At 42.7% G+C, this 26,835-nt stretch overlaps 1 protein-coding gene across 4 annotated transcripts in view; it reads right to left on the bottom strand.

Annotated features, from left to right (window-relative positions):
• Nucleotides 1-26,835, bottom strand: part of CAPN11 (calpain 11) — a 1,381,576-nt gene that overhangs the window by 1,165,942 nt on the left and 188,799 nt on the right. The window contains exon 3 of one of the 4 annotated variants that reach the window (XM_044060742.1): nucleotides 8,871-8,905. The exons of the other annotated variants lie outside the window; for them this stretch is intronic. The gene's annotated coding sequence lies outside the window, so the exon portion shown is untranslated. The remainder of the gene's footprint in view (nucleotides 1-8,870; nucleotides 8,906-26,835) is intronic. 4 annotated transcript variants of the gene reach the window in all.

A 26,835-nucleotide genomic window follows, 5' to 3' on the forward strand; every position in this document is an offset into this window, starting at 1 on the left:
AGTAAAAGATGAAACTTTTTCTAGCACAATTCACTTTTCACAATGACAAAAAGCAAAGAAGCTGATTTGGTATTTGTGAAAACCCACCCCCACCATAGCTGACTTTCTCAAAAAAAGCAACTACTGCATGGAAGGACCATGCAAAGTGATAACACATATTTCAGGAAATTTAACACTCAACAATGTCAGGAGCTAATCTATAATAATACAGTACACTAACCCAAGCTCCGGCCAGGAAAAAACAGCAGTTAAACATCTAGAACTTAAGAGCTCAGCATCCAGAGAGGAGCAACTATTTGGTATTAAGAAGCAAGTTTCCTGGGATGGACAACCAAATGTTTCTTCTTCTAGGCACACATCACTGGAGATGGTCTAAGCAGGTAAGTCCTCAGATCCAGGTAGCCCCAATTTATGACCAAGTGATTCCATGATTCCATGGATTGCTCTTTGCAATCATGCTGGCACCCATAATCTCTGAGAAATCATCATAAAATATGGTACAATAAGAATCTTGGAATGCATCCCACAGACTGGAAGCACAGAACATGTCCCCCCCAACCTCTTTGGCTTGCCATAAACCAGTAATTAGTTCATCTTGACTCCTTGCTAGCCAAGGGTGAATTTACCACCTGAAAAGTTTGGTGAGCCTCACATGGACACTGGACTTACCTCATACTTAAATCTGTGATTATGATTCAATGTGTGGCTCAAACTGTGAGGAAGACCCCACCATCACCAGTTTCTCACAAAACTTCTGACAGCTTCCATTTCTGTAAGGTGGGCTAGCAACTTTTCCATACCAAGTAGCTGTGTTAAGTTTTTGGAATTTGTGCCAACTATCAATATTGTGCTCTTCCCTGACACAGTACAGACAATATCAGTACAGGTGTTCAGAATGTAATTTAAAAGTTATACAGGCATTTATTATGATGCTTAAGAAGCGAATACAGGATTTTCCAGGAAATAATAAGGTTAGAGATATGAACTGAACAAGTGGAAAAAAGTTCACCACTCTGGAGATGAGCACGCTTGTTTTAACAGATGAATTCCAAAAGCTGAAGTCATTTACCACAAAGAACTATTAAGGACTTTTACTTGCTGTGAATACTTATGTGTTTGAATGCCTTGTCTTGTAAAACAATGGGCCCACAATGTAGTATGCTATAAACAGGCAGAAAGTAACTGCTGTGTGATTTAATGAGGCACAAATGCTGTGCGATTTAATGAGGCACAAAAACTTCCAGGTTTTCATATCCAAGCTTCTCTGTAATGCACAGAGACAAATGTGCACACACTTTTCTTAGCTAAATACCCAACAAAACTGTACTTGTAGCAAAAGATCTGTAAACAGATCTTCTGCAGTGGACAAGCGTCATATCTCCTTTAAAGTGATTCCCATTTTGGCACAGTTCAGAATTTTCACTAGACCCACCCTGTGCTCACAGGCAAAACACAGCAATACCCAGTCCACCATCTGATGACATTCACTGCACCACACCCACAGGGCATATACTGCCTTTTCAATCCCTTATGTTTTTTTCTGACACCTACATGCTCCGACCTCCATTCATACCTCTCAGATGTCCAGATTTACACCTCATATTTTGGTCTGTTCCTCATTAAATGTGTGGTTTTCTCACAAATCACTGAGAAGTGAAGTCACTAAATAACAGCATACATCTGAGCTCCAGACTTCATATCCTTCAGAAAAAGCATGCTAACACAAGTCCTGTTATTGTAGCAATTTCTAGTTTAAGAGCAATATTTAATATCTGTCCCTATTTGTTGGCCTCCCTTCACCCATTACAGGCTTTGTCCAGCTTTACTGTACTAAGAGATTGAGACATATGCCTCCACTCTAGGCATTTGCTGCCTAAAACACAAAACTTCACTTTCAAAATTTAGTATCTTATAATAAAGGAAGCTTTCAGTAATAGTAAACACAAATTCAAGGGTACAACTGACAGATTACCTATGAATGGCCAGCACAGTCAGGCAATGAGCAGTTCTGACATGGAGAGAAAAATGGAGAGAAAAATGAAAGCAGTGGACAATGTGTCAGCTGAAACCAAAGCAGCAGAAGTGGCAGGGAGGAATTTAAAAGCTTAAAAATGAGCAGAAACCTTTATTTTAGGAACACTGTTCAACATGACTGTGATTTTTAACTTCAGTAATCCACACAAAACATTAAATGTTCAACAAACTCCAAATAGCACCATTTTATTAAAAAAATAGAAAACCTGTACTTTTTGGTAAACTGCTTGACCCACTTAGATTGTCCATTCCCCACTTCTGCATAAGCTCCAGATCCTGCTTAACCAAGTATTTTCCTTCCATCTTGAGAAAGGACTGCACTAGGTCTTTCCCATGCATCTATAAATCCTTTCACTGTTCTAATGCTAATGCTTATGCAGGAAAATTGTTTCAATCGCCTATTATTCTGAGAAAAAGTACCTCACTATATCTCTCATCTACCATTATGTTCAGCTTTCTTTTCCAAAAAATGCCAGCAGGATGCAAAGAAAAAAAAATTTCCCACAAAACTTGGACATAAACATCAGAGAAGCAGGGTGCCAATACTTCATTTGTTACAGTTTGCTACATATCTGCAGGACTCTGACAAAAAAAAAATATTAAATTATCACTTAAGACATAGATAAAACAATGTAATCGAAAAATTTTACAATTTACGCATAATACATTATGCATGTTTTCTTTTTTGAAACCATCACCCATCCACTATTACATAAATTGCTGAATTCCTGCCTTCCCTAATCCTTACTCTTCTTCTTGAACATTACTCCATATTTATTGTTCCAACAATTTCCATTTACTTCCGTGCAGTTTGCACCTTCCCTTTTCTCAAGATCCTTCTTCCAGTTCTTTACTCTTTCATATAATATTCAGCTTCAAAAACAGCTGGTTTAAGAGTTTGATTTCCCTTAAACGTTTGTAATGTTAGTTATCAGACAAGACAACTACTGCACACAGTGCTTCACAAGTACATCCCATGCAGTGCAAACAGAAGTGTTAACACAATACAGTGAAATATACAAAGACCTAGCCCAGATAATAAGAACATACTAAATAGTGGTGCCAATCATCACCATGCTTTTCATTAAGAAACAAGCATGCATATCCTTAAACTGAACTCACTGTTAAGGTAATAAAACTAGTATTTAACTGTCTATAGATAAAAATGATATACTACAGTAATCCCTAAAACTTGAAAAGGCAGCTGTATCTGCAATACAGTTTTTAGAACACAAACAAAGAAAAAGCTGAAGTCTCTTCCATCCCGCTACTAGGTAAGTAGCACTGGTATGCAAATAAAAAATGACTCCTCCCACAGCACTTACCATTAACATAGAAGGAAACCTCATGTAAGTAAACTTCAAATTTCAAATAAAAGTGTGCAGATAAAGGCTGTTGTAACATCACACGTTTGATGGACCTAATCAAAATTATGTGTGTTAAAAATCCTGCAAGTTGCTTCATTAGATGCGATTCAAAAATGGACTAAAATTAACATCAAGGGGTCAAAACAGAATGCCTGAGCAGGCTGAACCTAGCTGAAAGAGAAAACTGGCTATTGGCAAAGTTCAAGTGGGTGTTCAGCACACTACAGAAAGACATTCTGTGTATAATGACTGTCTCATTTGATTTATGGGACACTTCTACACACTAGCTCTCTGGTGATATGCGCAGTGCCATGGAACTAGTAGGGAAGCTGCATAACATCTGGCTTAAGATGAAGTGGGTCCCAACCACTTCATGACATGGAGACATAGTTGCTCTTGGACCACAGGAAGAGCTTCAAATCTAAGATCCAAGGTCAGGTCTCAGACACATGAAGCTAAATGATGATAGGACAAGTTGGTTTGATCCTGAGGTGGTGAACAAATGACTAATGTCCACAGTGTGTATTGTGGGGGTCTAAGCAGTAACTGAAACTGTAAAGCAGGCCTGAGGCAGAACTAGTGAAAGGGTAAAGCAGGAAACTCCCAATTCCTCAGGACAGGTGTGGAGCTGGGCAGGGCACTTTCATCACTACTGGGATGCATGAGGGGGGTGTGAGGGGGATAAAGGGCAACTTCCATCAATGATACAATTGGCTGGGGGCTAATCAAAGACTAATAAGTGACAGGACAGTTAATATGGTGGGCAGGAGTTTCCAATCACTGACACACAGGATATGACTAGATAAGGGAAATACTTCAATGAAGGGAAGTAGGGAACAACCAACTGGGCAGAAAAGTGGCACGGAAATGAGTCCAACTGTTGACAGGTCAGATAGTGGTAGGCAAGCAATTCTAACTGCCACTGGGAAGACGGGAAGCAGTTCCAACTATTTATCACAGGCCAGCTGATGGTGAGCAAGGAGTACAGCTACATGACAGATTAAAAAGTTGCTGGTCACAGGACTGTGATAACCCCCAGGAAGAATGGAGCTTAGGAGAGTCGTACGTCTGACGGGATGGATGTGGGGGAGTCAGAGTATTCCAATCATTACTGCGATGCATCTGATGGGAAGCGGGTCACAGGTCTCTCAACACAAATGTCAGGTTCCTATGACTACTAGTCTATGGAATGTGTACTAATTATTATTAAGATGGATGGAAGGTCTGAATGGCACATACTGTTGGAATGAACAGGGAACAAGTGGGCAAAAATCAGCTTTTCTATAGTTTTTTTTTTTCCTTTGCAGCATCTTTTTTGTCTCATGCTCACCATAAGCAACCTCCACCCCCCCCCTCCAATGTGGCTTGATCCCATTTAATACTTCAGGAAAAGAGAATTTTCCCCTAGTTTATATGGAGCAAGAGCCAAACAAATGGAGCCATTATCCAAGCATGCATGGAGGCTGTGTGTCTTGCCCTATCCTGCTGTTTCAGCCCACCTAGTAGGACAATGAAAGGCATTATTTCAAGAATGCGAGGGTCTGGTTTCACTTTCCCCCAAAGTGGGTCCTCCCAAGTTTAGAGGCAGACTATAAATGTCCCCTGGACAGAGAAATACCTTACACCACCCCTAATCTGTACCGACTGTGCCACTCTCTTAGGCAGGGTTTAAGGTTCTATTGTTTTGTTCTTCCTGCATTATTTTTCATCAGTCACCTGTCAGCTCCAGCTGTCTCACAGATCAATTCAATCCCCCCAGGCCAACAGCCATTTTGTCTATTTGTTCCACTGGAGTAAAACTCGAGAGCTGGGAGTGTTTAGCCATTATCTGCACTGGGGATCAGGGTTTTCTCTTAGGTTGTACAATCTTTATGAGCACTTGCAGGCATCCAAATTGCCCTTTACAAAATATGCGCATGCTCTTGCATGTCAAGCATTCAATTTACTTGAATTCATCAAGAAAGCACTCCCCCATGGATTCTGCAGTCTTCACCAGAGATTTTAACATTGTATTCACTTACACACATGTTCCAAACACTCTCCCCTGTGAAGAGTGAGCAGCCAGACAGTCATCATTCCTGAAAAACACTTGTACAAGCAGCAACTGCACTACCTCTTCCCCCAGGATGTTAAGCTGGTTTCCACACTCCCCAACCCAGCTTCTCCAGATCCAGAGCCACTACTCGAACCTGTACGGACTGAATTGGCACCAGTATCCAAAACTATACCAAAGCATTATACAAGCATGAAATCAGGAATACCTGACAGGACTAATCATCCTCCGGCAGGAAGAGTAAACCTGTCTGGTGGACATCTGCAATAAATGAACTCTATAACAAAAGGAAAAAAAATGCTGTCCAAGACCAAGAAGGAGCAGGTACCTAATTGGAAGCAATCTCTCCTTAGATTGAACAAGCAAATAAGGGCAGTAGTGAAATCCTCCAAAGCAAACTTGGAGTCCAAATTGGCTACATCTCCTTGAGACGATCATAAGGCCTTCTTCACATATGTCCGCAATTTCAAAGGAAGCTCCCAGATCTGTTCAGAACTGGTGGTCAAGGACACCACATATACAAGTGCCGTAGATATAGCAAACTTGCTGACTGACAGATTCAGCGAAAACTTCACCACTCTGCCCCCATCAGTAAATCAAGACATTTCCAGTACCTGCCCCCTTCCACTTATATCCAAGGAACAAGTCATCACTGCTCTCTCAAAGGCAAAAAAAAATAGCCTTCATGGGGCCCAATAACATCCCAGGCTGTATCCTACATGAACTTGGGCAGGAACTTGCAGCACCATTAGGTGTCCTATTCAACCAAAGCCTGAGTACCAGCTTTGTCCCAGCTGAGTGGAGGACAGCCACTGTCATCCCTATGCACAAAGGTGGAGCATCCACCGATCCGGGAAATTACAGACCCATCAGCCTAACTAGCCTGATCTGCAATGCCATTGAATGGAATATCATGGACATCAACAAGGACATTGGCAACCTTCAAACACTCGATCCCACAAAATTTGGCTTTGTCAAGGGGAGGTCACGTCTGTTAAACTTGGTCAACTTCTTTGAGACAGTCACCAAAGCCATGGACGAGGGGAAAACAGTGCACACTGCCTACCTTGGCCTGGTCCAACCCACCTAGTCAAAATAGGGGAAGCCACCTCAAGCAGTAGACCCATAACAAGCAGCGTACCCCAGAGTTCTGTCTTGGGACCTCTGTTATTTGGAATATACTTTTCTGAGGTGCAGGCCAAAACCAGTGGGCTATGGCTGACCAAGTTTGCAGATGACTGCAAGCTGAGCGCTGCCATCAATTTCCCTAGTGATGTGGACATCCTCTAAGCGGGTCTCACCCAAACAAATGATTGGTGCCAGAAACATGGCCTCAAGCTGAATATCAAAATAATGCATCATCTTCCCCTTTGGGGAGAGTGACGTCCCCACAAATGATCACATTAATAAGGTCTTAGGCACAGAAACAGTTGAGAGGGATTTGGGCACCCAGGATGATAGCGACCTGAGTTTTGATCACTATGTTGCTTCCATTACTTTGTACATGGCCCACCTCATAAGTAAGGGTATCTCATCCAGGGACAATCCGGTCATAACATCCCTGTATGCTTCCCTTATAAGGCCCATTATTGAGTACAATGCCCCATTCAGCATGTACCTCGAAAAGCACATACAGCAGTTCGAGAGACCACAGAGGCTCCTCATCAGGAGAATCCAGGGCCTCAAAATTCTACCATACACAGAGAGAAGGATAGGGCTTTTAGCCTCAGTTTCATACAGGCTCCTCAGAGGTGACCTCTGTCTGGCATACAAGGTGATCTTGGACCCCACCTTGATGGGACTGCTGCATATCTGCAAGTCTTAACTCCACTCAAGTAACCCACACATGCGGCCTCAACCTGGTCTGTGACATCAACAGGACTTGTTGGCGGGACAGATTTGTGTCCCACAGACTCCTCCATCTGTAGAATAGACTCCCTCTCCACATCAAGCAGAGTACCTCTTTACCCCCTTTTAAGCACAACCTGGATAACTGGATGGGAAACAGAAAATACATCACTGGGATTCCACCTGTGTCCCTGCTGAACTGGGGCATCAGGTTCTGACTTGTCTAAACATGGGCTAAACTCTTGGCTAGGCTTATAAGAGCCTCAGGGGCCAATAGCCTAGTAACTTCCTATGATTCTATGGTTCATAGTCAGGGCTTTATCTCTATACAATATGGAGACAAAGAAATCAGTTTTTCTACTTTTGACTCAATATACCACTTCTTACAAAAATGTATAGGGTTGAAATTGGGATCCCCCCCAATATTATGCAATACTTTCCAAGGTTTCAGAGTTTCAATTAAATGTGAAAAAAGAATTTGCTATTGATAATTTTTTGTGTGCTTTTTTGCCTGCATGCTTCTTCAGCATTTAAGCTCCCCTTACTGGGCTTGTGGCCATCTGTTCCTTTATATTGTGTATCCTTATCACAGACATGAGAGTTTACTAAAGAAGCCATCATCCAGGAAGCAATGAAGGTGACGTTTGTCATTGCTGTAATCTGGGCAATGAATGCATTTATACTGAGGCAGTAACTTCATGCCTGGTGGCACCTATGCATCTAAATCAGAGGCATCCTATATCTTTCCCTGTGGAAATATATGCATCTACTGACTTCAGATCAGCAAATTAGGATTCACAATCCTGACTTTTCTGAATGGCCAAATAAATACCACACATTTATCCCCACAAGGGTTGGTGGGTCAAAGCAGGCACTTACTCCCACTTTTCCCTACCCAGCACTTTCAGTACGAGTACTTGACCTCAGTCATCTTGTTTATTTTCAGGATTTTCACCCTCTGTGCCAGCTTGCTAAGCTGATTGATGTACCAAATGTGATGGGAAGGGGGGACTGGTATGGTTACCACTTATTCCTAGAGTGGAGGAATGGGTGTGGATGGGAGCTCTGCTACTGTCGTGTTAGGGTCTTAACCACTGTTAAAAGACTTCCTGTATACTGCTAAATATACTATACCATACTCTCTCTCCAAACCATTCTGCACCACCAAAGGCAGACAGTTTAGTTTTAAAGTGGGCAGAAGACAGGTGTGTAGACAAAGGAAGTAGAAGTTTCTGTGAAAAAATATTTGCCATGATACCCACTTACACATGGCATAAGAATGGAAGTAACAAGCCTGTCCACTGTTACCTGATGTATAAAGTAAATGGACTTAACAAGAAAACATCCTGAGAGGAGTTGGAACTTCCATTTATTAATATGGGATGTACTGTAACTCAAATAACTGAAAAACAAGTTCACTTGCATGCACAGAATAGACAAGCAAATTGTTCAAAACTTCACCAGTATACTCACAGACTTGGTTTGTTGTTAGTAGCTAGGAATTTTGGCAAACCATACAAAAGTGCAAAAACTGAAACAATGGCATGCTTTCAAACTGTAAGCCTTACCAGAGAGCCTGCTGTAATACTGTCTCAGGGACTATCTGTCAACCAAAGCAATGAGGCTGTTAAGAATTTCAAGCTTCAAAAATAACATTTAAGATCTTATCACATCAGTCATCTCACAAGTAGAACCTTCCTTGATTAATCCAATGGTCAAGTTTATTTTCTCCAGCAGATAGAATTTGGCACTTTTTTCTGGAAGCTCCCTTTCTCAAGAAAGGATGAACACTAGTGATAAAGCAAGCTATGCTGCCACACTTCTAACGCACTGTCCTAACAACCAGTTCACTTATTTGCCACTACAAGGCCTTCCAGCAAATCAAGAATAATGAAGCCCCCCCCTCCGCTGAGAGAACAGGAGAGCTACTTCACGGTCAGCAATACAGCCAGGCCTTGGTGTCATCTATCTGGAAGGTCAGTTCTATAGCCACGGTTAGGGAAAGTTGCCTGGGAATGGAATACTGTTGGAACAAAGGGTTTTAGAAAATAATCCTGTGAACAGCAAACCATACTGAACAGCAGCACGACAGGCCACGTTTGGGGATAGTCGTCAGAATGTGCAACAGAATGCAGAAAACAAATACTCATACTACAAATTTAGAAAGCAGTTACAAACACCTCCTGATTGAATGCATTTATACTCTGGCAGTAACTTCATGCTTGGTGGCTGATATGCATCCAAGTCAAAGAGAGTCATCCTATGCATTTCCCTGTGGAAGTATATGCATCAACTAACGTCAGATCACCAGATTAGTGTCCACAATCCTGACCTTTCTGAATGGCCAAATAAAAACACCACACATTCTTCCCCACAAGGGTTGAGTGGGTCACAGCAGGCACTTATTCCCACTGTTCGCTACCCAGCTCTTTCAGCATGGTTACTTGATCTTGTCATTTTGTTTACTTTCAGGTTTTCCTGTGTGCCGCTAAGCTAATAAACTGAAGGAGGGACCAGAAAACAAATTACTGATTATAATATATAGTATAGTACAGAGACCAATAACTGGTCCCTCCAATCTAGAGCATCCACTTTAGAGAAGCCCCCCCCCAAAAAAAAAAATTGCATTCACTCAAAGATCCTGCAAAGAAACAAGGAGGAGGAAACTCCATAGCCAGAGGTGAAGACCACATTCTCACCAGATATGGAAAGCAGGAACAGCCCCAAGATGGGGATTCAGTTGGGCATTCAGTGAAGGCGCGATTTCCCACAGATAAGCTCCATACCTCTGGGCTGAAGAAGCCAATGGTAAACAGGAAGCCTGCTGAACAAGACTTCCTAGTCTCTGAAGAGAAGAAGCTCCATAAGAAGATAGAAAGTGGTCCCCAAAAACAGGGTTTAGGGCTGCTTGGTCAACCAGGGCTGGGCATCAAGCCAGCTCTTCACCAAGATAATGGGCAGAAATAATCCTAAATTATGAACTGGGTAGACCCCAATAACGGGTATCCCAGAACCACCTTGGATATCTTCAGACAAATAGGCTCTAAAATATAAAGTATTTGTCCATCTATACGGGAATCACCCTCACCTTTTGTTTAACACACGGTGGATATCACTCCTACCTTATGTCTAGAAGAAGACCTGTCCAACAGCTCCCAACTCCTCCAATAGGATATAGACAGAAACTGGTAGGACCTGCAAGGCCAAAAGCCTCAGTCAGACACCAAATGGAAGCCAGAAATCACTGCTTGATGGCAGAGTGGACATCCATTACAAGGTCCAAGGAGGGTTCACATGTTTACCCAAGGGCAAGCACTGCACCCCCCCCCCCAATCTATCAGTGATGGTCACATGCTTTAAAACACAGCCAAATGAGGAACATGATATACTACAGCTTCCTTTTCATCTTGCAAACAGTCAGGAAAAAAGGGGAAAGCCACGATTCCCCAAGAAGTGAAATGGGCTTGCATACAGCAAGCCCTCTTATTGGCCCAATCATGATGTGGCCTCAATGGCTGGCCTCACACCAATATTAAAGGTGCCCACAAGGACAAGTCTGATAAGCTAGCCACAAGATCTCATTCAAGAGAATGTAAACAGCTGCAGGAACCCAACCAAAATACTCTGGGATTCTAGATGGTGGAAGGGCTAACTGTATTATCACCATCCCAAAAAAAGCCAATTAACAGAATAGACTGGCTAATGGGATCATAAAGGGGAATCATCATCAAAATTGTCTCCATACTCAGGAGGACCTGGAGGCCTGTCCACAAGTCCAAGAAATCCAAGGAAAGCCCAATCAAGCACTATCCTCATGCACTGACCCCCAAAGAGGCTAAACAGATGGTGGAAGAGAAGGCCCACCATGAGTTTACTGGGCTTCTGCTGTACATGACTGCATATCCAGCTCCAAGGTGTTCACACACAGTAAGGTCAGGTCCTAGCTCTCCCACCCTAAACAGCTTGGCAAAGAAAGCCTCCGCCACATTCTTCACCCAAAGCTACATAACTCAGGAAAGACGGACTCTCCATAAGGTAAAGAAGGGCCAGCTTGGAAATAAAAGCTGTCAGCCTTGTACAGCGAAGCACATAAACAAGAGCCTGAAGGAAAATGAAGCCAGAAAAAGGTCACCCCATTGAACTGCCACTGGGGAAAACAGAATAATTCGCTCTCTAGGGAAATATCCCACAACTCAGAAACCCTTGGCAGGGCCACCTGCTGCCTCTACTCCAAGTAATGTGCATAGACAGAAGCTCTTCTTTCAATGCCTTATGCTAGGCAATCAAAACCTATACAGACTCTGAAGAATGCAAGGCCTTAGAAATTCACACTGACATAACAGAGACTCCTACATGTACCAACCACTGCACCCTTGCAAGAAGAGAATAACAGATTCCAACACTCATCCCAGCAAACTGGGCACCTTTCTCCAAAAGAACTAGACTTAAGGGTCAAGGTGAAGGTACAGCTGCTGCTGTGGAGCCGAGAAAGAGGTACAGGATTCTCCCTCTATGAATAGCAGCAATTGCCACCATCAACCATACAATCAAGGTCTGGGCTTCTTTCACAGCTTAATACAGAAACTCTATGGACAAGAAACAGAAATCAGCATGTAGAGCAGGGATGACCAAGCAGCAAGAGACCTCACTGATCAATAGGTTCATAGGTTCATACTAGGCTATCTGCCCTGGGGCAATTATAAGCCTAGCCCGATTCTGTATGGCTTGCGCCACCCCTTGATTTGAGTATACTGTGCCCTTTTTTAAGGTTTAGTTTACTGTGCCTCTGTCTAATAGTGACACAGGAGTAATCCCTGGGACAAACCTACGATCCCCCATCCACTTATCTAGATTCTTCTTGAAGAGATTCAGTGAGGTGCTCTGCCTCACATGAACTGGAATTCTATTCCAGAGCGAAGGGAGCCTCTGGGTTATGAACCTGTCCCTCCAGCAAGTTCTATTTATTTCTGTGCTGAGGTTCAAGTCCCTCGAGCGTGTGGCTCTAAGGGATCTAGATTTACTGAGGTGGAGCATGTCCATTAATTCTGGATTTGACATAGCTTTGTATGTCAGGCATAGATCGCCTTGAAGTAGGCGGTATGCAACTGAGTAGAGCTGGAGTTTTTTTAACCGAGCAGTATATGGCATCTGTTTGAGACCCTTGATCCTCTTGGTGAGATACTTTTGGGGTCTTTCTAATTGCTGCAGGTGTCGGGTAAGGTACATCCCAAAAGGGGCATTGTATTCTATGATGGGCCTGATGAGGGATGAATAAAGGGGCACGATTACCTCTCTTGATCTAGATGTGAAACCCTTCGTGATGAGGTGGGCTATGTAGAAGGTCTTTCTAACCACTTTGGCAATGTGGTTTTCAAAGGAGAGATTGCTATCAACTTGGGTCCCCAGGTCTCTAATAACTTTCTCTGTACTTAATGGGTTTCCGCCTATGTGGTAATTAGTGGGCACATTGTTTTTGCCAAAGGGTATGACTATACATTTTTTGGCATTTAGCTTTAAACCATGGTGCTGGCACCAGTTATCTGTCTCTGTGAGACCTTTTTGAAGGATGTTTGTGTCAGCTGGAGAGTTGATTATGGGGCCCAGTTTGCAGTCGTCTGCGAACTTGGTGAGCCATAGTCCTCCCACGTTTGCCTGTACCTCGGAAAAGTATATACCGAACAAGAGTGGTCCCAAGACAGAACCCTGTGGGACGCCACTTGTGACCAGTTTTGAGTCTGACATGGCTCCAGCAACTCTCACTCTGTGGGTTCTGTCTTTGAGCCAGTTTGCGACCCATCTTGTGACATAGGGGTTTATATTTAAGCTGAATAGCTTATCTATGATGCCCGAGTGGGGTATTGTGTCAAATGCCTTTGCAAGGTCCAGATAGGCTGTGTGGACTACCTTTCCTTCATCTATGGCTTTGGTGACTGTTTCAAAGAAGTCAACCAGGTTCAAAAGGCAGGATCTGCCCTTGACAAAGCCGAACTGGGTAGGATCTAGTGTCTGTAGGTCCCCAATGTCTTTGTTTATGAGCTCCATGATGATCCTCTCCATAGCCTTGCAGACTAAGCTAGTCAGGCTTATGGGGCGATAGTTTCCAGGGTCCGTAGATGCTCCACCTTTGTGGAGTGGGACCACTGTTGCTGTACACCATTCTGTGGGCACATATCCTGTAGTGAGGCTGAGATTGTATAGCTGTTTTATTTGAGGGATTAGTTCCTCTTGTAGTTCATGTAGGACACAACCTGGGACGCCATCTGGTCCCATGGAAGCAGTGTTTTTTGCTTTGGAGAGGGCAGCTTTCACCTGAGCATCTGAGATGTTTGGGAGGCAGCCCTCTGCCGGGATAGATATTTGCTCTTTGGGGGGGGAGGGGGGGGAGAAGTTCGCACTGAACCTGTCTGCCAGGATATTGGCGATGTCTGTGGGTTCAGTGTATTTTTTGTCATTTAGAACCAACCCAGAACAAGTCTGGGAGTTGCACCCCAAGTTTCTAACATAACTGAAAAATCCTTATGATTGTCTTTGGTGTCCTGTGCAATTTTTCTCTCTGAGCTGGCCTTGGAGGATTTTATGAGGATTGTAATTTTTGCTAGTACTGATCAGAGATGCCTTCCCTATTAGGGATTTTGCTCTATCATGTAGTAGCTTCCTCCTTCTGTTGTGCAGTTTATTTATGGCAGGGGTCCACCAGACTGGACGCCTGCCTTTGGATGATTGGGTCTTGGTTTTGTTTGGGATAGCATGATCCATGCATTCCTGGAGATGTCTGTAGAATGCATTTATATAGGATTCTGCAGTTTGGGCTGTAGTTTCCACTGGCCCTGTGGCCTTGAAGGATTCCACTTCGGTTTTGAGGAGTGAGAAGTTCGCTTTTGAGAAGTTTTTCACTGTGGTTTTCTGGGCTGGGGGTGGAGTCGGGATGTGGACATCCAGTGAAATTAATTTATGGTCTGATCTTACCAATGAGGGATATACTTCTGGTGTGGAGCATAGAGTCCCCATGTTGGTAATGATCAGGTCTAGTATGTTGTCCCCTCTTGTGGGAGTGGTGACTAGTTGTTCCATAGCATTTGAGTTTATAATTTCCAGGAATCTTTGGGCTAAGGTGCTGGGGCTTGAGTAGTGCTTCCAGTCAATATTTGGGTAGTTGAAGTCGCCCAATATAATGGTGTTCGGAGAGATCTTCATGTTCTCCAATGTTTTCAGGAAAGCCGAATGGGATTCCTGACTTTGAGAGGGTGGTCTGTAGGATGCTATAAACTGAAAAGCAGTCTTGCCCACTGTTAGTTGCACATGGATGGTCTCCGATACTTCGTGCAATGCCACTAACCTGGAGGTGTGGATATCCTTGATAAATATGGAAACTCCCCCTCCTTTTGTGGTTCGGTCCGGGTTTTGGGGCCAAAAACATGATATGAGGTATAGCCTGGTAGTGCTGGGGTGCTCTCTGGAGCCTTAAACCAGGTTTTGTCACTGCACAGATATCGATGTTCTCCATACCGAGGAGAGCTCTGAGTGCGTGCATCTTGAGGTTAAGACTTCTGGCGTTTAGCAGCATTACCCTTAGTTTCTAGTTCCTTGTGCTCTCTATGGGGTGGGTTTGACTTTTGAGCCTTGCCTAAAAAAGGCACTATGGGGGTGGCAAGAGCCTTTGCCAATATCCAAAAGCCCAGTGGTGACAGGTGCAAGCCGTCCCTAGCGAAGCAACGTGGCTTGTCGAGCATGTCATCCCAGGCTGACAGACACTGGATCCCCTTTGAATGACACCAAAATTTTAGCCAATTGTTAAAATTGATCATTTTGTCTTTGTACTGTGGCATCATTCTAGGTGAGGGTAAGATGCTGCTCAAGGTCAGGGTCATACCAGCCTGGGCTACATGATCAGAGAGCTCCTCTATGTCCCTTTTCATGTAGTCCAGGGAGGTACGTCTCAGGTCATTCACACCAGCATGTACAATGACAGAGTCATATTTGTATTTGCTTTGGAGTGACCTGAGTGCTTGCGTTATGTGGCGGATCCTAGCGCCCGACAGGCAGCTCACTGTGACCTTCTCTTTATTCAGCCTGGTGAGCGGGACGTCAGTGTGTCTGACAATAGAGTCACCTATAACAAGAGTATCAGGTGTGTTATTCAGCCTTAAGGGCTGTGGCTGCTTGGCACACTGACTTTGTGGGTTATGTGTTTTGTTTTGAGGTAGCGTTTGCTTGGATGTCTGCTTTGGAGGTCTCTGTTGCTTAGGTAGATTTTTATTTAGAGCCTCCGAGTATGTTTTTGTGTATTTATGTGTTTGGTTCGCTGATGTGGTGGGACTATGTGATACTGGAATTGTGTTGTGTGAGGTTACCTTCTCCTCCTGACTGGTTACACCAGTTTTGAGAAGAATGCAAGGCCTGAATCTTCCTGAGGGGGGAACCATTTCACCCCCCCACCCCACCCCCACTTAGAAAATCTAAGCCTAAGCCATGAAAAGGAGACCAGGCAAAAACCTTTAAGAGACAGTTCAGTCAGTGTAGCAGCCCATGCAGCCATGAAAAATGTGGCTCGTTGGCCCTGCACATTGCGTGCCTACATGACCCTTCTTTCTTCTGGAACAGTAAGGAGTCAAACAATGAAGATGGAGAAGACTGCCCAACTGCACTGAAGGTACCATGCAAGAACTTTGTCACAACCCCTATTTAAAAAGTCCATTCCTGTTAAAGGAAGCATCTAGCAAAACATAGACCAGAATGCTCCCAGGGGAAAGGAATGATCTCAGCCACAAAATCTTCTGCAGGCAAGCAGCCATGCCTACTACCCTAGCCAAAGCATCCACAAAATGCACTAGACAGCAGGCAAGGTTGGATGTACCATAACTGTAGTGGAAAGGGTCAAAGGCAGAATCTGTGCAGGATAGGTGGATAGCTGAAGGCCAAATAATCTAATGTGACACAATAATATGCCTCTGTGCCAGATGTTTCCCTCTCAGACTACTCTGTCTGCCACTTGGGCAGGAAAGGAGATGGTCTCTACGAATACTGAAAGCTCAAAAAAATACTTGTATGTCAGCCTTAAGGTGTTTAGTAAATGATGCCATTCCAGTATGTTTGAAGGCAGTCACAAGGACTGAAGTCTAGCAAGGGTCACCCAGGGTGAGCTCCTGCATCCACAACTTCAGCCCTCAACTACACCTGGGCTATGGACCATGGGGCAAGAACATCTTGTAAACAGTCCTTCACTAAGTCCAACTAAGCGGAGGAGAGCATTACTAGGAAAGAAAACATGTACCTACATATCTCTGATGCACAATCCTGAAGATGGAGAGACAGAAGGTGTGCTTTTCCTTGGCCTCAATCTCTCTCCAGAAATAGTGAACTGGAACAATATTAACACTCACTACTCAAGAACAATCTATGTCCTTGAGAGGCTCATCAAGAGGTCACAGGTAAAGTTGACTTAATTCTAGAAAGAATAGTCCACCTGGCTTCACTTGTCAGTCATCAAGACAGATGTTCCCACTGGTCATGCAATGAGTTTCCTTCTGCCATTGTTTCTGATGTTGGAAAACCACCAGTAAAGGCCATGAAAATGCAGGAAGTTTACTGTTTTTCCAGTGACAGCAAGAATCACTATTTTAAATGTATGAGGAGCAAAAAAGGGCTGAGAAAATGGTGGATAGAGGCACTTCGGTAGCCAACAAGTGACATCACTACAGGCATCATCATGGGGCGCATATCCATCCTAGAAACAGAAGCTTTCAGAAAAAGATTGCAAATGCAGATTTAGGTCATTTTATAGCATAAGTCATCCACAGAACCTATGAAGGAGGGTCCTCAAAAAAGATCACAGTTTGTCACAAATTCTTCTGAGAACTAGCCAGTGTAAATATATTAGTAAACAGTGACATAATTCCTGCTCATTTTAGTACAGTGGAGCAGAAAGTAAAGACTAAACTGAAAACATTTTCTTCCTCAGTCAAAAACATCCACACTAAGATAGCAGAATTAGGTCAGCTATTGAACTGCACACACACACCTGCATGAAACACAGTAGCAGAACTTGAAGAGGGCAATAAAACGTGCTTTAATGTGCAAGACCAAAGTGAAAACAAAGAGCACACAAAGGCCAGTTAACAGCTCTACAGAGCCAAAAAAACCCAGAAAATAACCTAGAAGCTAAAAGAGCATTACTAAAAGGAAATTAATGCGTTACTGGCAGTAATTTAGAGAGTAACTACAAAGCTTTTACAAACATTGGAATGTCTGACAGGTAAACCCATAACATTTCACACTAAACTCATTTCCACATAATTTCCAAGGTGTCCTCGTGTTATTTTTACAAAAGCAATCCATTTCAGGGATAACACTAAATTGCACTTGGTTTCCACACAGTGCACTGCAGATAAATTCTGCACTGCAGTTTTCAGTATTAATGCCTTATTTGTCCTCAACTATTTTTAATTTCAGGTTGCATGCTACCTGCCCACATAAAAATTGCAGGAACAGGCTAACATGCATTATTTACTAACCATTCCTTTTCACAAAACTATCAGTATCAAACTTAACAGCAAATTGAGATCGATCAAGGGGTACAGTAAAATTATTCAAAAGTGACTTATGTATGTATACACAGAGACACAGACACACAACACACACGCGTGTGTGGATGCACACCACACGGTTTCTTTTGCAGGGGTAGAAGTCGTCAAAAGTACATATGCCTAAAAGTAGCTTCTGCTGGATCAAGTGGAAAACCAAATGACCTATTTTGATGATGGGAACATTCCTCCCTTTTCTGCACCCCCATGTGAGAGTACTGATCCACCAAATCAACTTACTACACACAAGGCACAACACTTCTGACTGTCCCAGTTAAAGTTTCATCCATTCAGCAAAAGTAGCTGTGGTAGTTGAATAGATCCCTATAGGAGATGGCGATATCTAGCAATATGAAGGTGGTTCCTATCAAAGCACCTTATAAACAAACATTCTTCTTGTCTAGCAGCAACTTGCACTATCACCAGAATCATTTCTTAACACTTCTCCAAAAGAAAAACTAACGAGTATTACAGGATGATTCTCTTTACCACAACTGAAATACCAATTCACCACACACTGAACACTTTTACTTTCTCCAATGCAATTTGTGTTGATAATTAATAAAACCTTCATTTTATTAGCTTATGTTAGATTATATCTAGCAACAGTGAAGTCTCCACTTCAGGAAGCATTCATATTCCCATCTCAACACACAGAGATATGCATTTACAAACTGAGAGAAAATTTTTAAGGTATTACAGTGAGCTTAGCTGGGCTGTTCCTGTAGTTTTTACTAAATGGTTTGTCTGTGTGATATTTTTACCCTTTGGGATGTGCTGCAGTTACCATAATGGTTAAGGACATCAGATTTACTAATAAGCTCCATGTTTCCAAAGTACGGCCAAACAATGCACTTATGCAGTACTGACAAGTTCATAAAAAGGGTGAAACAGGGTATATTAACAGCTGGTAGGTTTAGCTTTTCTGGCCTGAATGCACTAGTAAAGACTTAAAAGTCATGGGCACTCAGAAGTCACACTCGTATGCCCTTAATGGGCAATTTTCATATATACCATGTGCCTCCACTATATGAGCTTTAAGGTATTGCACAGTAAAGACTCAAACTTTGATGGGTCTTTCTTATAGTTAAGAAAGAATACAGTCCAATACATCATGGGAAATTTAAAACAGAAGAATAGGTAGTCTTGGACTATAAGAAAAACAAGATGGGGAGTGGATTGGCTTAAAGAAAGATTCCCTGGGTACTGTGTAAGTGAGGATTGTATCAATGTCAGACTGAGGTTTATTTTGGAAACAAAAGCCAAGGTCGAGTCTTTGATCTGCTCCAAAAATAGCACCAACTGTGGAATCTTTAGCAGCCGAACAGAAATTTATCTGTGAAGGAAGATGTTCAGTAGTGGTCTACTTTGGTAATAGGGATGGGACTGGTGCATTTAGGAGGTATAACTGCACTTGTCTGAAGATGGCAGCAAATCTCTGCCTACAGACAAAATCTGAATTCTTCACCTATGTTACTTGACTGGACTGACTGAAAAGTTTTAAATCTGGATGACCGCCTTTTGCTGAAGGATTATTAAATGACTGCTTGGTTTTGGTAGCTCAGGAACAGTGGAAATGGGAACAGAGTGTACTGAGCTTATTGGATTGCTGCTGTTTGCTCTGTATTTATTTTTTTGCTCCATTAGTGGCATTCTGCAATCCTTCTTTCTGTTTAGTATATGCAGTCTGCTGTTGGGGTTCTGAAGTCCAGCTGAATCATTATATCGATCATTTCTGTTAAAAAAAAAAATTCAACAAAGTTGGAAACACAGTTAAGGTTTGAGCACTGCAGGAGATGTTTGCATGACATTTTGCTGTCATTTCAGAACTTCACCAGTGTTAGGTGCACAGTTAAGATAAAAATTACAAGTGCCATTACAAGTTTAGCTGTCCAAACCAACCCAATTGTGTCCCTATGTATCATGGGTGTTTATTATGATGGGTATGTTATTTAGGAAGGTAGTTATGTTGGGCTAGGTATGTTAGATTGGGTATTACTGTCTGCCTGTCTATCAGAGACATAGAGGGCCAGATCCAGGGTGAATTTCCAATTTCCCATCCACTTGTTATGGTTATGCTTAAATAGGAATAGGGATGGACTCTGCCTCACATGGAAAAAATAATCCTGTGAGACAAATATCTGTCTCACCAACATGTAGCAAAATTTAAATCCTTGGATCTACTGGTTCTGATGCTGTTCATTTTGCAGATGTACAAAATGTCCATCAATGGTGCATCTGAGGATGCCTTATATTTTCTTGTATTCCCAGCACAGATCACCACTCTGTAACCTATAGCACACAGAGTATAGAGAAAGGTCTTTAAGGTGATCCATACATGATCATGGGTTTATACCCTCCATTTTCCTTGTAAGAAACCTTGTGAGAGTTCCAACTGTTGCATGTGTCTGGTCAGGTACCTGTCGATGTGGACATTACACTCAATGATGGGTCTGATAATGGCCAAATAAAGTGGCACTATGACTTCCTTGAACCTGGATGCCATGCCCTTACTTGTAAGTTGGACGACATACAATGATTTTCTTCCTACCTTGGCCATATGTTGGTCAAAGGCCAGATTACTGTCTACATATGTTCCCACATCCTTGACTAATGGATCAAGTTTTAGGTGTGTCTTATCGATGGAGTAATTAGCCTGGGTGGTAGTCTTCCTAAAAGGCACTATAATGTACTTCTTGGCATTAAGTTTTAGTCTGTGACTTTGGCACTAGTTATTTCTGTGTTAGACCCTCTTATAAGAGGTTTGTGTCATGGAAGGAATCTATGACAGCTCCCAATTTGCAGTCAACTGTGAATGTGGTTAGCCTTTGACATTAGCCTTTACCACTGAGAAGTAGATGCTAAACAGGAGCAGTCCCAGCACAGAGCACTGAGGTACCCCCGCTGGTGATCAGTCTCTTAGTGGAGGTGGAATCACCAATCCTGACTTCCTGGGTCCTGTCTGCAAGCCAGCTGGCAGTCCAGTGAGTTATGTGGAGGTTTATGCCCAGTTCAGTGAGTTTGTCAATTATACCAGAGTGAGGTACTGCATCAAACACCTTAGCCAGGTCCAGGTATGTGGTATGCAGTTTTCTCCTAATCCACCACTGCCTTGGTGACCTTCTCGAAGAGGTCTACTAGGTTTAGTAGGCATGATCTTCCCTTGACACAGACGAGCTGAAATGGGTCCAGTGTCTGAAAGTTGCCTATGTTTTTGGTGATCACTTCCATGATAATTCACTCCATGGCTTTTCATATTAGACTAGTCAGACCAATAGGTCTGTAATTTCCAGGGGTGGTTGATGATATACCCTTGTGGACTGGAAAAAACATTGCAGTCCTCCATTCTTGTGGAGGCTGCAGTTTTAAAGGGACTCAAAGTGGTCTTGATAGGTCATGTTTCCAGCTATTTATGAGGTATCCTGTGATACTGTCAATAGGTTTGTAGTTTCCAGGGTTGGTTGATGGTCTACCCTTGTGGACTGCAAAAAACATTGCAGTCCTCCATTCTTGTGGAGGCTGCAGTTTTAAAGTGACTCAAGTGGTCTTGATAGGTCATGTTTCCAGCTATTTATGAGGTATCCTGCGATACTGTCATGGCTCACTGAGGCAGTGTTTTTGGCCTTAGCAAGTGTCACCAGGACCTGCTCCTTGTTAATACTTGGAGGGAGGGTTATGTTGCCATGTATTTCATAAAGGAATGCAGGGGAGGAGTGGGAGCTGAAGTGTGAGGTGAATTTGTCAGCCAGTAAATTCATTAAGTCACTCTGCTGAGTGATGCTGGCAACACTGAACACAAGCACGGCACACCAATGTGTGCTGCCTTTGGATGTTTTGGACATAGCTGTAGAAGGATTTATGGTTGCACTTAGCCTGTGAGGCTAGCTTGACCTCATAATTGGCCTTGTTGGACTTAATTAGTCCTTTTAGTTTTTGGTTTAGTTTAGAGAACACTCCTATTGTTATGGGAGTTGCTCTTTCTGATTTAGCCATGACATTTTTCCTTTTTTTGCATACCATACTAAGGTTAGGATTCCACCAATGTGGTTTGTTTTTGGAGTTTGCTTTGGGCTTCTAGTAGCTATAGCAGCCTCTATACAGTCATTTACATAGTTCTACAGGGTCTCTGTGGGCATTTCTGCACAGATTGTTGTGAACTCAGGGTTGGAAGGAACAATGAATGGTGGTAAGCTCTTAATAGGGTGTACTTTGATTTAGAATAGTTCCTTTTACAGGGTTTGCTGAGGTTACACAGTTGATTTTTATTTTAAAAGAGATAGGTTTTGTGATCCAACCTCACAAGTGAGGACATCAGTACCAGTTCAAGTATGCTTGAACTTCTGATGGGTGTGCACACTATCTGGAGAAGGACATTTGTGTTAGTAAAGTCTAGCAATCATTCTGTCTATGAGTATTAGGCAGCGTGTGTTTCCCACTATAGAGAGGGGTTGTTAAAGTCTCCCATGAATAGGGTACTTTGGTTAATAATGAGTGTCTCCAGTAACTCAAGATTATGAACTATGGTATTCTAGGAACAGAGGATGACCTATAGCTATAGGTATGAGACTTTGTCTAAGGTGATTTGTACATGGATACATTTCAGAGCATTTTCCTGTTTAACAGGCATAGAGTTATACTTGTTGTTAATAAAGATTGAAACTCCTCCACCTTTTGCCCCTGTATGTGCAGTCAATGGTCTACATGTGAGGAAGGCAGTGAAGCCTTGCGTTGCCAGAATACTTCTGTGGATTTAAACCACATCTTGGTAACAGTCCAGATGTCTACATACTCCAGAGTGAGGAGAGCTTGTAGGGTGTACAGGCTCTCGTTTAGGCTCTTAGCATTGAGCAGCAACACCTTTAGGTTTCGTTGGGTTTTATTTGCTATGCTAGTTGTTGTTGTGTCTTTCGGCTTTTCCCGGTTAGGGGTCGCCACAGCGGAACTCCGGTCTGCTAATGATTGGTAGTTGATTTTTACGTGCCGGGTTACCAGCCCTGACGCACAACCTTCAACAAAGGTATGCCCATTCATGCATGTCTCCACACAGAAGATGCTCTAGTTGAGAATCGAACCGGACAGCATCTTACTGTGAGGAGACAACGCTACCGCAGCACCACCACCACGGGATATGGTCTGTCAATTTGGCTTTGGCTAAAAAAGTCTGTAAGGAGGTGACAAAGTTTTAGCCAATATTCAGTACCCTAGGACAGGTGCAGACCATCCTTTGCAAAGCAACATGGTCCGTTAATCATGTCCTACTATACTGACAAGTATTGAATCCCCCTGGAAAAACACCAGAAACTAAGCAAAGTAATGAAATCAGTCATCTTTTGTTCATACTGTGTTATCATCCTTGGTGAAGGTAGAATGCTGCTCAAGGCAAGGCACATGCCCGCCTGAGACACATATTCAACGAGATAAACAATGTCGCTCTTCATATAGTCCGGGGAAGTATATCCCAGATCTTTAACTGTCACACTGACTGACAGAATCATACTGGTACTTGTGGTGTAGTAACTTGAGTGTGTGTGTAACTTGGCTGAGACCGACTTCAGATAAGCAACTAATAGCTATCTTCTCCTTGTTCAGTCTGGTAGGTGGGGCTTGTGTGTGTCATACAATGGGGTCCCTATGACAAGAGTCCTGGGTAACGTATTAGCTTATCTTATGGGTTTTGCTCTTGGGGCTCCACTGGATGTAGGTGTATATGAGGTGTTTGGTGCTGATTATGGTAAGTGCTTTAGAGATTGCTGAAGACAGGCATTACTGTTTGGAGGCTTAAGAGGTCTTTGAGGTTTGGAAAGATTGCTTTTTTAGTGCCTCAGCATAGGTTGGTCTGTGTGTGTGGTGGACACTATATGTGGTGGATGTAGTGTGCTGTGTTCTTAACAACTTTGTATGCGAGATTTTTGCCTAAAGTGAAATTGCATAGGTGCATCTCTCACATACTGTGTTTGTTTTTTTAACGATTAAATCGTTGCCTGTGAAAATGAGACAATTGCTACATTGTCTCAGGATGCCCATATCCATGTTGTCTGAACCTGTATTTGGGTGGGCTACTGTAGGTCATGGGCTGGGTTATAGGGAGATCTCCTTGGGTGGTCTCTATGGTTTGACACCAGACTAGGTGAGATTGTGCTAAAATTTGACAGTAGTGCTGTTTAATGTACAAACTAGGTACTCTAAGCTTGTCTCAGCACAATGGCTGTTTTAGTCTCATTAAGTTACAGGTTTCAGTTCTAAAGGACATTTTACAGATACAATTTACTTTCTAGACATTTGTGTCTGTACAGGGCACTGCTAACCTCTTTATGTGATAACACCAACTACCTTGACAAGGTAATTCCAAGTGTTAGGGACCTTCAGCATGACTTGAAAGCAAAAAAAAAAAATCAACAAATAAAGCAGTGACACTCTAAACGGTTAACTAAATTGCAAAACAACAAATCTCTTATCTGCCAAGGATGGAGAAAGATTAACTCACAACCGCCTCAGAGTGGCTAGGGTGTCAAAGAGATGGGAGCCCTGGGAAAATGAGAAGCAGACATTTTGTAGTACGGGAGGTTTTCTCAAGTGCAATACTGGTTAGCTCGGTGGGCTGTTAGTATTATGGATATATGGAAAACAGTGGGTGGGAAAGTACTTATAGGTTAAGCAACCAACAATAGCAATCAAAGAGGGGAGGAGGGAGGGACTTTTGGAAGTCAGATTACCATAAGGGGCAAAAGCCAGTGACACAGCCGTTAAAAGCCACAACAAGAAAAGGGCGGGAGGTTTCGGGAAAATTGAAGCTCAAATCCTGTGGGTAGAATTTCAGAAACTTTTAACTTGACACCTCAGACAGACTCAAACAACAGAGGAAAACAGTAGCAAGTTACACACGTAAGCACTGGAATGCAACTTTAACCAGGTATATACAGCTATAAAAAGTACTGAAGTGCAAACCCTGGAGCAGAAGTCACACTACTACCACTGTCAACATTTGCAGAAAGGAAGAATTAAAAAAATGTGGAATGTTAAGATACTGTTGGAGGAATGCATTAGAGTCTCATATCTAATTAAATTAATACGGTGGATAAATGCAACATATCTTTTAAAATAAATCTTTTTAAATAAACATTATGGATAGTTTTAATCTATTAATATAAATGGATTAAATAATGTCAGCAAAAGGAGATTATTAACAAGAGATCTAAAATTAAATAGAGGAGACACTATATTCTTGCAAAAGTCTCATTTAATAGCTAAAGATATACAGTATTTAAATAACTTAGGTTATGAAATGTATCTTTTGCTTCTTTTAACAAAAAGAGAGAAACTGCTATACTTTGGAGAAACTCTACCGTAATGCCAAAATTCATGGAATCCATTAATTATCCCAAAGGTATGCATACCTTTGCAATAATTAAATATAATGACACATTTTATAGGTTCATAGGTTCATACTAGGCTATCTGCCCTGGGGCAATTATAAGCCTAGCCCGATTCTGTATGGCTTATGCCACCCCTTGATTTGAGTATACTGTGCCCTTTTTAAGGTTTAGTTTACTGTGCCTCTGTCTAATAGTGACACAGGAGTAATCCCTGGGACAAACCTATGATCCCCCATCCACTTATCGAGATTCTTCTTGAAGAGATTCAGTGAGGTGCTCTGCCTCACATTAACTGGAATTCTATTCCAGAGCGAAGGGAGCCTCTGGGTTATGAACCTGTCCCTCCAGCAAGTTCTATTTATTTCTGTGCTGAGGTTCAAGTCCCTCGAGCGTGTGGCTCTAAGGGATTTAGATTTACTGAGGTGGAGCATGTCCATTAATTCTGGATATGACATAGCTTTGTATGTCAGGCATAGATCGCCTCGAAGTAGGTGGTATGCAACTGAGTAGAGCTGGAGTTTTTTTAACCGTGCAGTATATGGCATCTGTTTGAGACCCTTGATCCTCTTGGTGAGATACTTTTGGGGTCTTTCTAATTGCTGCAGGTGTCGGGTAAGGTACATCCCAAAAGGGGCATTGTATTCTATGATGGGCCTGATGAGGGATGAATAAAGGGGCACGATTACCTCTCTTGATCTAGATGTGAAACCCTTCGTGATGAGGTGGGCTATGTAGAAGGTCTTTCTAACTACTTTGGCAATGTGGTTTTCAAAGGAGAGATTGCTATCAACTTGGGTCCCCAGGTCTCTAATAACTTTCTCTGTACTTAATGGGTTTCCGCCTATGTGGTAATTTGTGGGCACATTGTTTTTGCCAAAGGGTATGACTATACATTTTTTGGCATTTAGCTTTAAACCATGGTGCTGGCACCAGTTATCTGTCTCTGTGAGACCTTTTGAAGGATGTTTGTGTCAGCTGGAGAGTTGATTATGGCCCAGTTTGTAGTCATCTGCGAACTTGGTGAGCCATAGTCCTCCCACGCTTGCCTGTACCTCGGAAAAGTATATACCGAACAAGAGTGGTCCCAGGACAGAACCCTGTGGGACGCCACTTGTGACCGGTTTTGAGTCTGACATGGCTCCAGCAACTCTCACTCTGTGGGTTCTGTCTTTGAGCCAGTTTGCACCCATCTTGTGACATAGGGGTTTATATTTAAGCTGGATAGCTTATCTATGATGCCCAAGTGGGGTATTGTGTCAAATGCCTTTGCAAGGTCCAGATAGGCTGTGTGGACTACCTTTCCTTCATCTATGGCTTTGGTGACTGTTTCAAAGAAGTCAACCAGGTTCAAAAGGCAGGATCTGCCCTTGACAAAGCCGAACTGGGTAGGATCTAGTGTCTGTAGGTCCCCAATGTCTTTGTTTATGAGCTCCATGATGATCCTCTCCATAGCCTTGCAGACTAAGCTAGTCAGGCTTATGGGGCGATAGTTTCCAGGGTCCGTAGATGCTCCACCTTTGTGGAGTGGGACCACTGTTGCTGTACGCCATTCTGTGGGCACATATCCTGTAGTGAGGCTG

This window comes from Protopterus annectens, chromosome 1.part0 (genome assembly GCF_019279795.1).
Source record: "Protopterus annectens isolate FY-2018-M chromosome 1.part0, PAN1.0, whole genome shotgun sequence".
NCBI classification, from domain to species: domain Eukaryota; kingdom Metazoa; phylum Chordata; order Ceratodontiformes; family Protopteridae; genus Protopterus; species Protopterus annectens.